This window comes from Humulus lupulus, chromosome 7 (assembly GCF_963169125.1).
Source record: "Humulus lupulus chromosome 7, drHumLupu1.1, whole genome shotgun sequence".
Classification (NCBI taxonomy): Eukaryota; Viridiplantae; Streptophyta; class Magnoliopsida; order Rosales; family Cannabaceae; genus Humulus; species Humulus lupulus.
In genome coordinates this window covers 110,331,579-110,346,004 of record NC_084799.1, presented here as the reverse complement: position 1 = coordinate 110,346,004, position 14,426 = coordinate 110,331,579, and positions in this window count along the sequence as shown.

Here is a 14,426-nt window from a genome sequence, read left to right as displayed (position 1 = left end):
GGAGTGGGTCGCACATTTAAGGGGAAAGGGGCCTCCAGCAGTCAATCTTAGACTCGAGCACAGTCTCAGTCATCGTCACACACCCAACCTGCTCAATCTAATGATAATAGCATGTTCGGAAAGACGATAACTAACATGATGAGGCAATACAAAGCAAACATTGAGTTTTTGTGTCAACGCCTTCCTCCTGAATCTCATCCACCTCCTCAAACAATGAGATCGAATGAAGCGACTGAATGGTGGGAGATGTATGCAGTTGCACCTTCACAAGCTCCACCACCACCTCAATATATGTTCATAGATTATGTTGATGCACCTACACAAGCTCCCCCTACCAGTATTGCCTCATCAATCTACATTTGGATATGGCGGGTTGTCGTCAGCACCTCTACCACCGCTGCCATTGAGTTTCCAGATGACGATGACGATGATGATGATGATGATGATGATGATACTCACTTATGATAGATTACATTTGTCTAATTAATATTTATGTATTAATATTAGTAAGACAATTATTAATTTTAGATTATATGAACTATTTTGTTACCAATGGAGACAATTATGCATTTTATTTCTAAAATTTTAATTAAATAAAATTTTTATTTTTTTTATTTATATTGTACTATTTGCAGCGATTTTTGTTGACTATTTGCGACGAATTTAAATAATTTGTTGCAAATAAGGATCAATACCCACAAAAGAAAAAATATTTTGCGGCGAAGTCCTGGATATTTGTGGCGGTTTATTCGCTGCAAATAACTCGAGCATTTGTGACCAACTTTTTTTCGTTGCAAATAATGACATTAACAACAAGGAATTTGTACTTCAGTTGTAAAATCTTAAAGTTGGCTAACTTATTGTAGGCATTTTTTATTACTCAATCAATATTAGTTAGGTATCTGAAAATCAATTGTAAATTAATTAAAGATTTCTGCGCTATTAAAATATCTTTGATTAATTCTGTATTTGTGTGATTTCAAATATGTCTTTGTATCTTTGACATAATTATTCATTATTCTAATTGTTTTCTACTTAATTCTGATAAAATCCTTTATGATTTTCGAAAAAAAGTTTGGTGGGTTGTTTTCTATTCTTAAGTCTGTCCAGGTACATGCTGATCTGTCTAATTGCCTAGCTAGCCGAGCGATATGGGATTCTGACAGATCTGGCAGACTTTCCATTCAGGGATATTCTCCACTCTTATTTTGTGGGTTGCGAAAGGTGGACTACTGGATGATACAATACAAGCCTTTGCAACCAAGAAAAACTAACTCTTCAAAGACCATGAGTGTAATTTTTATTTGAAAAGTATGATTGTATTTTGTGAAATTAAGAGTGGAAATACTTAGTCTTGTTTTTGTGTGCATGTTGCACTATTTTTTATACCCTTTAGTCTTCAGGATTCAATTTATTATTTACATTGTGATTACTTCTACAGTCTTCGAGAGAAGAGTTGATCAAAGTATTTCTTCGGGAGGAAAAAAGCATCAAGGTCTTCGGGAGAAGAGTCAGTCAAGGATTTCTTCAGGAGGAAAAAAACAATCAGTCATCATCGAAGGGAGATCGAGTGAAGAATTGATTCTTGTAGAAAAAAGATTGATATTGAAATACAAAAAGTGCGACAACGATATAGAGAGAGTCTATTTTTGTATAAGTCATTGCTTTTTGTATTTGTGATATTTACTAATTAGTTATCTTCTCTGAGCGTGGCTCTATGGACTAGGTCAACCGAACCATGTAAAAATGTCGTGTTGATTTTTATGTCCTTGGTTATTCTGTTTAATTCTGATTAATCATCATTCTAAAGTGATTAATCAGATTTTGACTCTGAACCATCCACTTATTATTTTCCGCTATTAAAAAAAGTTAACTAATTACTTGGTAATTAATTAAGAAAATAGAATTTCAATCGATATCAGAGCAGGTCACTAAAATCTTAGTGAGATCTTGTGGTTATCTATTTTGTTTGTTGTGTTTTCTACAATATCTTTCTTTGTAGAATGAGGTTTGGTATCATGTGCTCCATTGTTGAATGATAGAAATTATCCCTACTGGAAGGTTAGAATGAAGACCTTTATCATAACAATTGATGAGAAGGCTTGGAGGTTGATCATATCAAGGTGGACGACACCAGTTAACACAGATGAAAAAACTGGTGTGACCACGTTAAAACCCGTATTTAACTTGGACAACTAAAGATGACAAATTGTCAAGTTACAATAACAAGGCACTTCATGCTATTTTTAATGTTGTTGGAGAAGGTCCTATCAAATTGATTTCTTCTTGTGAAACGACCAAGGAAACTTGGGATATTCTTCGAATTCAATTTGAAAGTACTACTGAGGTAAAAAGATCTAGACTTGTTATGTTAACAACATGATTTGAAGAGCTTAGGATGACAGATTCTGAAACATTGTTAAATTTTATGAAAAACTTTCTAATATTGCTAATGAATTTTTTGTTTCGGATGAAAAATTAACTGATGCTCAAATTGTCAAAAAAATTGTTAGAGTCTTGTCTGACATGTTTCAAGCTAAAATCACTGCCATAGAAGAGGTATAGAATTTGGATACTTTGAAAGTAGAGGAATTGACGGGGTCACTTCGAACATTAATTCAAACTCAATCAAAATATACGTTAGAACGACAAACCTACTACTGTAAAAGAATAGACAATACCCTTGAAATCTTCTAAGGAAGGCTCAGATGAGGAAAATGATGACGAAATGGCGTTGCTATCAAGAAATTTTAAAAAATACATCAAGAAATTTGGTAGCAAGAAAAATTCATCCAATTCATGAAAAGGTAATTTTTCTAAATATTTTAAAACTAACATAAAGGGAATTCAGTGCAGGGAATGCGATGATTTTTTCCATATTCAATTCGAGTGTGCTAACAGATTCATAAAGCAGTGATGATGAAGAATCAAAAGATCTTGCTTTAATTTCCTCTATTATTTCTGGCTTACCTTTTTCTATGCAGGAGAAAGACAAACTAGTATGTCTTAATGGTTTGGTCTCATCACCTGACAGTTCGGATACACAGATTCGCTGTAAGAGTCTTACAAACAGATGTACTCTCAACGGTTGAAAGTATGTTCTAAAAATCGTATAATGATAGGTAACAATCTTAATTTAGAGAAAATGATTGAGTAACTTAAAATCCTTGTCACAAATTATGAAAGAGAGATTGGGTTAAACGACAATGAAATTAAGTGTCTCTCAATAAAATAACTTCATCACATAGTAAAGGGTGTTATGATGCTTAATCCTGGTTCTATGATTTTTGATGATGTTTTGCGTGCAGGTCAAAAGGCTGGAAATTGTGGATGAATTGGGTTTGGATAAATCCAAATCCAAAGAAAAGGTTATGGTACTTAAATCTTGAATTTTGCTTGTTTCTCACAACTTTGTTTCTGCAGGATCTGCTCTTTCTTCCGAGGCCTCGACCTCGCAATCCGATTCATCAGCCATAAGATAATCAGGTGAAAACAAAACTTGTATCCAAACCAAAATAAAATTAGTTTTTTTCTATTTTTCATTTCTACGGTGTTAAAGGTCATATCAGACCAAGATGTTTTACCTTGTTGAATCTTTTCAAGACAAATTACCTAAAATCAAACAATCCAAAGATGATCACATTCACAAAAAACCTTCCCAAAAAGGTTTGGGTAAAAAAGACGGAAATGAAATGCTTGGTAAGGTTATCCTGTCTTAAATCATGTTCTTCAAATGCCTGGTATTTTGATAATAGATGTTCTCTTCACATGACAAGTGATACACTACTAGAAAATTGGATTTTCCAGACAGTTTTTAACTGTCGCTATTGAGCAACAGTGACAGTCGGCTAACTGTCACTATTGTCAATACCGACGTAGGGTAGGCTATGCCGACAGTTAAAAACTGTTGTTGTTGCTATCAACACTGACAGTTAGCAGTCTATGCTGACAGTTAATAACTGTAATAGTTGCTCTGAAAAATATATCAATTTTTTTTTTTTTTACAGAAAGTGGTTTCACTCGTGTCATATATATTTTATAAATTTCATAAATATTGAACCAAATAAGAGTATCAAAACATCACATTCCAACCATAATATAATTTCAAACCAAAAATTCATATACAAATAAACAATAAAAATGCATCTTTATTAATTGGCCAAAATCAAACTCACATATACAAATCATACTTAAAATTACACAACGAATTATACTAAATTTCATTTTTGATCAAACATCTAATCTAGAGATACCCCAGTCGCAACTCATCCGCTCAAGGAGCTCGGCTGTCCAATCATTTCAAACCTCATTTGACATCTCATGTGTATATCTTCATCCCACCACACTACACAAATTAAGTTCAAAAAGTTAGAAATTAAATTCAATATGAACTTTATTAGTTCATCAACTATAATTCACAAGCAATTTAAGCGTGATAGAATACCTAGCAAACCAAACAAGTATCAACGCAAAAATCCATGAACTAGAATTAAGTTAACTAGAATTAAGTTAGGTTCAAATTGTCAACAATTGAATGCCCCATCAACCCTTCTTAAACCCGAAGTCAAATTAATTCTTAAATATGCCACTTTAAAATATAACAAAATAATAACATAGATTACAACATATGTTATATCTCATAATATAGGACATTAAAACCACTTATATATATTATTGAATAGCATAAAATGGTGTATATAAATGCATAAAATGACTTCATATATTAATGCAATAATGAAAATAATAGCACAAAAATAGTCACAACACCGACAATAATGGTCTCATATATTTGCATAGTACAAAATCATATATACAATGATTTATATGAATCTAAAACTCAATTAAAGCAACTTACCCTAAAAAAATATTATAAAATTACTACTAGAAAATCCCATATACATAAAACAAAAAAAGTTTTAAGATCATTACAACATGTTATTCGGCATTTTTTTTATTTTAGTTATATCCTCACCTCATTCTTCTGTCGAACAAGTTGTAGACATGATGTAATGAGAGCTACGAAGTTTGACACCATCCTTGGGTGTAACGGAAGTTACAACAAAGGTGTAAGTGTCATACTTTTTGTGTTTTATATTTTGACAATATTATGATTCATCTGTTATTTTACCAGTTACATCTGTGTTTTATATTTTGACAATATTACGACTCATCTGTTATTTTTCCAGTTGCATCTGGACATTTTGGTGTTGTCTTAACGTATTCTTGTTGCTTAGGTGGCATGAATTAAAATGCCTGTTTTGTCTTTGGGTTTTGGAGCTGTGTTTATATATTCTAAGGATTTTCGGTTTTAAGTTGTGTTGATTTTGTTGAGTCAGTTAGGACTCAGATTTGAAAAAAACTTAGCTCTACTACGTTTTTGGTTTTTGGGTTTTTCCTTTGTTTTTATTTTTCCTGACAGGTTGAAGAACTCTGTGCTTTGAAGGTTGTTCATCTATGGCAGACAACTGTGTTCTTCATGAGAAGTATCAAATGAACTGAAGATCTGCAAAAGTTAAAGTGTGAAGACTTAAAGAGATCAATCTGAGGAATTTTGCAAGAGAGACAAGTATAGAGTATTTTCTTATTGTTGATGTAAAATCAAAGATACTTTGTAGAACTTGCATTTTCGATCTTAGTGGATTTCTTTCTCTGGACTAGGTCCCAAGGATTAGCCATTACTTTATGTAGTGGTAAACCTTGTAAAAATTGCTTGGTGTGATTGTTTTACATGTTCTTTATGATTTCATTAAATCTTGACTTGCTAATTCAATAAGCTCAATACTTAGGTAATAAATCACCTTCAAAAGGCATACGCAAAATGCCATTGAGAACAAGCCAACGAGATTTCAATGTAGACACACACAAACATATATATATATATATATTTGAACTAAAAGTGGAGAAGACTTACCCCACCCAAAGATCCAAAGTATATCTACTGTTAATGACAAATGAGAAACTGGGTGTGCTTGTGTGCCGAGCGCCTCTGTTGTACGTCATCGAAGCTGCCCATGCACCGAGGAGAAGAGGCTGAGTGCCTCTGTGGTGCATCAAGGAGAAGAACCTCTGTGTGCATAGAAGGAGAAGAATAGTGATCGATAAAATATGCATGCCAGTATCCGTGGTCGTGTCAAGTAATAAATTCCGAAAGAACAGATATCATCCCATAGAGACTATAACCCAATTGCCAATAATTTCTTTTCACTTTCTATTTGGTAATTAAAATTAAGATGAATAATTCTAACTATGAACACAAATTAAATAAATGTAAACATAACAATTAATCAAAGGATAAAAAAAAAAAAAAAAAAAGCCTAGGGAATTAATTTCATTATATTAATTTTATTAATCAGTTCTAAATCTCATCTTCCTATTCTAATAGCAGGTTAAGGTATAAGATCTCAACCTATATGCAAGTTTTCTACATCTCTATGATACACTTAAACATATAGCAGGCATTAAGAATGGTGTTGACGGTGAGAACTCGTCAACTAAGTTAAGTTAGAAAAATTGTAAAGTAGAGATTATCAAAAGAAAAACTTTAGAAATCTAAGTAGAAACTTCAAGAACAATTGCAGAAGAAAAATGGTGAAATCAGTTTGTATTGATTATGGTGCACTGCTACAGTAATTTTTCCAACCCCCATCCATGTGGAATTGGGGTTCATTATATAGTGGGCTCTAATGGCCCTAGATACACTGTGGTCCAGGGGACTAGGTGGTACATAAGTACACTGTCAGGAGAGTGGTTTCAGAGGTAGTGGTGTTGCAATCAGTACATGGACAGGTGCCAGGAGGATGTCTCCACTACTTGACCGTACAAATGTCAGAGGAGTGGCTCCAGGCGTAGTGGTGCTGGTGGTCCTGATGCATGGTCAAAGACATGCAAGGAGTGCCTCCACCATCGGTACTAACTTGTACCATCTCGGCCTGTCTAGTACGGATGTTCAGAGTTACGCCCCTAAGCTCCTCACCCTCACATAACCGGTTTCCGTACGCGTGCCTTGTGAGACGGTGTGAGGGACCTAGGCATGGCCGAGATGTGACCTCGCGGATCATAAGGGCGCCTTGTGAGATAGGGCCCTGTACCTGGACATTGTGGAGGTATGGCCTCGCGGGGCCTGATGGCGAGGTGCTGGGCGAGGTGCCTGGTGCGAGCCGTGGTGGCGAGGCGTGGGCGTTGTGAGATGCTGGGCGAGGCGTTTGGTGCACACCGTGGTGGAGAGGCGTGGGCGTAGTGACCCCCTGGCATGGCTGATGCATGGGCGAGGTGTTGGCCTCACGTGGGCTATTGGATGTGCGTGGGCGACGTGAGGCGGGGCCTCGCGTGCATGGCTGGGGTGCGCAGCCAAGTCGCCACACGGACGTGGGTCATGGACGGCCGCGTGTAGTGAGACTCTTGTGGCCTTAGCAGGCACTCGTGCAAGTTGGACACCCTTGCATGGCGTTGCTCTCGGGCCTCTCGGGGCATCCTCTTTTAGGCTTCCTATGAGACATGGGTTGCAGGGACAAATACTGGGTCGCTCTGATTGCCTGAGACTGATGAGGGTTAACCTCCATATTTTCCCTTGGCGGAATTTGAGCATCCACAAATGGTAACCTAATTGCTACACAAGTCATAAAGGTTCTCTCGTCCAATATGTAACCTATGTCTATATAATGATAGCATATTCAATTCTCATCTTTCGAATTTTGAATCAAAATCATAAATCAAGCAAATATTGATAAAGTATTTACTCGCATTAGACAAACATTATATAGATTAGAATAAAGAAGAGGTATCAATCGAACGCCATAATAAAATTAAATAGAAATCCAAGCAACTACATTGACCCCTAGATAGAGGATTTAGTTCATATCAGACATAATAACAATAACATTCACATAATTATTCATAGAAAATAACCTAAAGAATTAAGATGAAGAAGAAATCTAGAAAACAATAAACAGATAAAATAAGCAGTCTCCTTAGGGTCTTTTTTTTCTTCAGAAATCGTCATAATGATACTTAAATAGTAATTTGTGCTTTGGATCTAAAATCCCTCTTTTGCTGCTACATAAAATTCTCTTTTCTACGAAATATGCCTCTCAAGCGCCGTGACTCTAATAGACTTGCACTATGGCTCACACTCGCCACCCAATAGCGTCGTGACTTTCAAAGGCAGCATCGCGGCCCTGTGCTTCTCGATCGATTGACCTCTCTATCTAATCACAGCGCCGTAGCTCTAATTCCAAGCGCCGCGACTGAAATGTATTTTTTTTTAACAAATTCCATATTTTTGAAGCCAAATGCGGTCATTTATCAATTACGTCCCATAAATTTGAAATACTATCAAACACAGGCAACAAAACGTCATACTGCACAAAAATTATTAAATAAACCTCAAAAATAAAATAAAATAACCCTTTAAAACACTATAAAACTACTCTATCAAACTCTCCCAAACTTAACTTTTACTAGTCCTCGAGTAAAATCTATTGGCACTTTCTAAAAAAAACTAATACAAACATGAATCAAGTTTACCTAACAAGCCTCCACCTCATGAAAACCATGCAATACAAGCTCAGAATTTCCAACTACATTTCATCCAAAATTTTAGTAAAATCAATTCACTAATCAACTTCAATCTTCGCTGTGGAAATCAACCTCAACCAATAAATAGTACACAATCACAATACCATATCCATGTCAAATCTTTCAAATCATTCCATCAAAACTAAGTATTTCATATGCTTGCATAATTCATCGATCTCCTCTACTATGATAACACATGCTCAAGAATTAGAAGGACTTTTAAGCTTATAATTGAATGGCTAAGGTAAAGGTAGATGAAAATGGAATTTAGACTAAATTATACCATAAGCACACAACCAAACAAACCAATCTTGTATGAACTCTCAAACCCCCAAAAAATACATTCCTCAGCTTTCCTTTTTTTTTTTACTTTGAGAGAAAATTCATAAACTGAAATATATATTTGCAATTCTCTTTTTTTTTTTATGATACTGCACTCCCCCAAACTTGTTTCTTTGTATTTTCAATTGGAGTGTAGTTCATTTTCAATATAATTTTTTTTCTCTCAAATTTTCTTCTATTATTGACACAAATTTCTCAATATAACCCCAATTACAATCCATCCCCCAATCACTTTTCATATGCTCATGGTTTACATCCAAGGGAAAGATAAATAACAACGTTTCAATTTAGCTCAAAATAAGTGTTGAACAACAAAAATTCACATTAAGCTCAAAATGTGGGTAACTAGGGATTTAATATATAAAGCTTGGCTTGAAAGGTTCAATCGAATAAAAAAAAATTGCCTAAACCATCTTCCTAAGCATGTATTATTCTAATTTCAACTCAATCAACAAATTATGCAAGTTTTAGAATATTTTCAAAATTTTGATCCACAAATCCACTTAACATGCATATACTAAAGGATTGCAAGAAATTTATTAATCAATGCTTTTATGACAATTAAACTCAGATCAAAGCTAATCACTAATTTACTTTCACCAAGCACACAGATTCGCATAATTTGAAAAAAAAAAAATCACTCACATCACATGGTTATAAGTATCATTACCTTTCAAAACAACTTGATTCATAATTGTTATCCAAAAAACAGGCACGAATGACGTGGCAGGAAATTTCTGAACACCTGGCTGACACCTGGTAGAGTTCTGTTAGAGTATCAACCAGTAAGACATTACAGGCGCGGCGGCTGAGTTTTTCTTACGACCAGCATGGTCGTACATTCTGCATATTTCGATATGATCTTGGGTGAATCAAAGTCAATCCCGAGATTATCTCCTATGATTCCCGATTATCCAATTAATTAGGAGAGAATATATGTAACAAATTCATGTAATCCTCCTTGAGCCTATAAATAGAGAAAGATAGCTCAAGGGAGGGACTTTTGGCTTTTGCTTAATAAAAATTACATACTTACGAGAGAATTAGAGCTACTACTTCAACGGGAAAAGGTGGGGTAAAATACGCAGTTGTAGCAGTCGACTACTTCACCAAATGGGCCGAAGCTGAGCCACTCGCTACCATAACGACAAAGAAAGTTATTGACTTTGTCATCAAGAACATTGTTTGCCGATATGGATTGCCTCAGAAGATTGTCTCAAACAACGACACCCAGTTTGACAGCGACCTATTCACGGACTTCTGCGAAAGGCATGGAATCATCAAAAGCTTTTCTTCAGTCGCGCATCCATAAGCAAATGGGCAAGTCGAAGCCGTTAATAAAACACTCAAGGATACCCTGAAGAAAAGGCTCGAAGAAGCTAAAGGAGGTTGGCCGGAACAATTGCCCTAAGTACTCTGGTCGTATAGAACTTCTCATCGAACAGCAACAGGTAATACCCCGTTTTCCTTGGCATATGGGTATGAAGCCATGTTGCTAGTCGAATTAGATCTGCCCTCACATCAAAGAATCACATACGACCAAGACTAGAATAGCCAACTGTTGATGGAGTCCCTAGACTCGCTTGAGGAGAAACGAGAAAAAGCCCAACTCCGAGTAGCTGCGTACCAGCAAAAAGTCGCCCGGTATTTTAACTCAAAAGTGAAAGAAAGAAAGTTCAACGTCGGAGACCTAGTACTTCGACGAGTTTTCTTAAACACCCGCGACCCAACTGCTGGAGTACTCGGACCAAACTGGGAAGGACCTTACCAAATTGAAGAAGTCCTTCATCCAGGCACATATAAACTTGCACGCTTAAATGGAGATCTCGTTCCACGCTATTGGAACGGAGAACACCTGCGCAAGTATTATCAATAAACAATCCTTTTTAAAGGATTGGCTTGTATTAATTTTTACTTTTTACAAGTTTTGAAAAAGGGTTAGTCATGTTATATGGCTAATCGCTTATAAGTGTAAGATCTTCTTAAGATCACTCGTAAAGACATGTTTAGTCCATTTAAATACGAGAATTATAAGGGACTGTGCGCAGCCAGTCATTCTTGCCAACCTTTGTAAATTTTATTTACAAGTATTTGTTCATTACGTGTGTTGTTTTGCTGTATTATAAGTGTTACATTTTATACCGAGCAGTAATGTTCGCACAGGTCGTGGTCAAGGCAAGTGACCAAGGACCTAAAGCTCCTCAGTCACTTGGGGGGCATATAAGGTACATCGATAGCAAAGCATACAAAGAGGTATGTAAACACATGAGCAAAATAAGTGAAATCATGCTACGGTACTTAGAGTATTTTGCAAAATTTATATTTTGTTAAATCAAGCCAAAGTACTATGCTAAGTTTGGTCATGCAAACAAATGTTATAATAAGCATAAATATTATAATATCAAAAGGAATTCTTTTACACCGCAAGCAGTACTACTTTGATGTAATTGTTCAAAGTAAAAGGAAAATATGTTGCCCATGCGGAAAAATTAAAAAGAAATTTTTTTTTAGTCTTTACATCACGACCCGTAGGTCGTGTGATTAAAGAGAAATAAAAGAACAAAAAAAACTCTAAGGAGCTTGAGGAGCAGGAGGATCCGTTGGAGCATTCTGATCGACCCATCCCCTCCAGCTTCTCCTCCCTCCACTTCAGCGGCTGGCTGAATGCTTGGGGAGGTAGGGACCCTAGCTCTTTCTTCGGCAGCTAACCGAGCAGTACAGCGGGCTAGGTCGGCCTTCCTAGCATCTTCTGGGAGGTAACTAAAGTCGGCACCTTGGTTGTGTTTCCAAAAATCGTAGAAACACCGAAGTGTCGTGTTCTTATACCTCTCCAGGTCCTTGGAATTAGTGAGCTTTAGTTGTTCCACCTGGCTTTTGAGAACAGCAATGGTCGCGTCCTTAGCGAGATGCTCCTTCCGAAGTTTCTTGACTTCATGCCAGTGGATTCGGCTGGACTCCAGGTAGTCATCCCTCTGCTTCCTCAGAGTTTCCTGAGAAGCTTGCTTCTCTGCCAGTTCTGCCACCGCAGCATCCTTCTGCTGGGTAACCATCTCCAACTCCCCAGCATGCCTGGCCTCCGCAACCTTAAGCTCCTCAACAACCTTCGCCCGGGACTGCTCGATGCTAACGATAGCGCGAGTACAAGTAGCGGTCATTGTCAGCATGGCCTGCAGTCAAAGAATAAAAGTTAGGCTATATTACAAGAAGGAAAGATAAAAGCCAAGAGAAAGAGTACTTACACTAGCCACTTCGTTAAGAGCCCTGTTAAGGATTTGATCGACCCCCATGTTCTTAGCCTCAGCCATTGCTTCCCTGCAACGGTCATGCTTCAGGATGTGAGCAAGGTGATCTTTAGCTGATCGTAGGGAACAGCTCGAGAGTTTGGTCCCAGGAAGTTTAGCTTGTTGGGCCTGTTCTTTCTGAGCCGCAGGCGAAAGGTTGGTGGCGGCAGGTGGGGCCTCCTTCTCAGCAGAGGCAGGTGTTTGAGTAGAAGGTTGGCCAGAGGGCCCATCCTTGGGAGGATCAGCTGCTCGACCCTTCTTGGCCGAGGGTGCTTGGCTAGATTCACCATCGTGTCTCCTGGCTGATTTCTTCCACCAGACTAGGGGGACCTCCTCTTCCTCTTGAGTCTGGTATAAGTCGAAAACATTGGGAGAAGCCATCTCTGCAGAAAAAGATAAGCATGCAAACAATAAGACAAAAATAGATAAAAAATCATGGCATATCAGAAAAGAGGTAAAGGAAATCACAAAGTTCAATGCCCGAGCTACAACTACTTGTCACTACACTACTAACTCTATTAATCATACACTCACTCTCTGGCACGAAGAAGTCTGGCCCTAGGTTTGGAGTATATGTAAAATTGTCGTCCCCGTCAAACAAGTGACAGGGAATTGGCAAGCTATTTAAAAGCAAAATAACAGTACCGTTTTCGTCTGAAGACTCATCCAAGTCTATGACAGACTCTGTTGCCTTTTGTTTCCCATTCCCTTGGGGCGCAGAAGGCCTCTTTGCTGAAGGGATGCCAGTGGGTTCCTTGATCGTAACCCCCGTTGGCCTCCTTCGAGGAGGGGGCGCTGGGGGTTGCTGCTCGGGATGCCCCTCGGCAGTGGCGTCTGCCACCATGGTTTCCCTTGTTTCTTGACAAGGAGCCAGGAGGCCAGACAGCCTCAGGTTTTCATCAGTGACCAGGGACTTAACGCTTTTTTCAGCGTCAGCCATCTTGGCCAGTATGTTGGACCTCAACACCATGTATAGTGTTGGGTTCGGGCATAACCATGGTCCTGAAAGGCACAAGATACTTTAGAGAAGTGTAAAAGAATCTGTTAAGAAAAATAGCGACCAGTGGAAAAGGACATTTACCTCCTCAAGCGAAGGCCAAGTTGTTCGTAGTCATGTCTGGCGTGAGGAAATACTCCTTCTTATATTTCCCCACGTTGGAGATATGAGTAGTGTCACTCAGGAACGTGCGGTTTGTTTCCTAGTGACAATGGTGAAAAAAGCCCGTCCCGTACTGTTGGGGGTTGGACTTAAGGTCAAAAAGGAAGTTGACCTCATGAGGAGTGGGCTCTGGCCATTTTTTGAGTTTGTAAAGGATATAGAGTGCAGCGAGCATTCTATATCCATTTGGGGTAATTTGAAAGGGGGCAACACCAAAGTAGTTTCCCACCCCCTGATAGAATGGATGTAGAGGAAGGGTAGCCCCCGCCTCTATGTGGTACCTTGACCAAGTGTTGTAGACGCCCCCAGGGAGATTAGCTCTCTAGTCAGCAGCAGGGATCTTAAGATTGACCCCAGTAAGAGGATACTTCCTAAGATAATTGGAAAGCATCCAGGGAGTCACCTGGCTGGTGGGAGAAAGATACCACTCGACATCAGGAAGGTTTGGATGCCGAGGACGAGCCCTGACCTGAATGCGAGGGTCAGGGGCAATGTTTTCTCGACCACTGGTCGAGGGAACCCTAGCTTGTGAATCAGGCTGGGCAAGTGGATTTGGATTGTTTTCAGGGCAATGCCATGGAACTGCTGTAGGTGCAGAATACCCATAAACATCACTCCGAGTAATAATACCTAGGACCCATCCTTTAACATTGTGCAGTGGAACTCCATGCCCCAATCCACCATTTTTCGTGAGTCGACAAATAAATCCTATACTATTTCACATCTGTTTTCCCACATCACTTTTCATCCCCTTCATGATTGCATAAACCATAAGCAATCTATCCATAGAAATTTCATAAAAGTGTGATGAAGAGATCAACCGAGCACTCACAAAATACAAGAACGCACGTGCTATTCGGTTGAACTGACACTGATACACATGTTTGGGCTCATCATGTGTATAAGTAACTCTGGCTCCAGAACAACCAATGAACTCCACCACCTCCTCATAATCAATCTCAGTGTGTAAGAACACATTATACTCATCTTGTTCATTTGGGTAAGACTGCAACTCATAAAAAGTGTTGAACGTCACAACACTAACCAGCACCCGCTTCCCCCTCACAAAA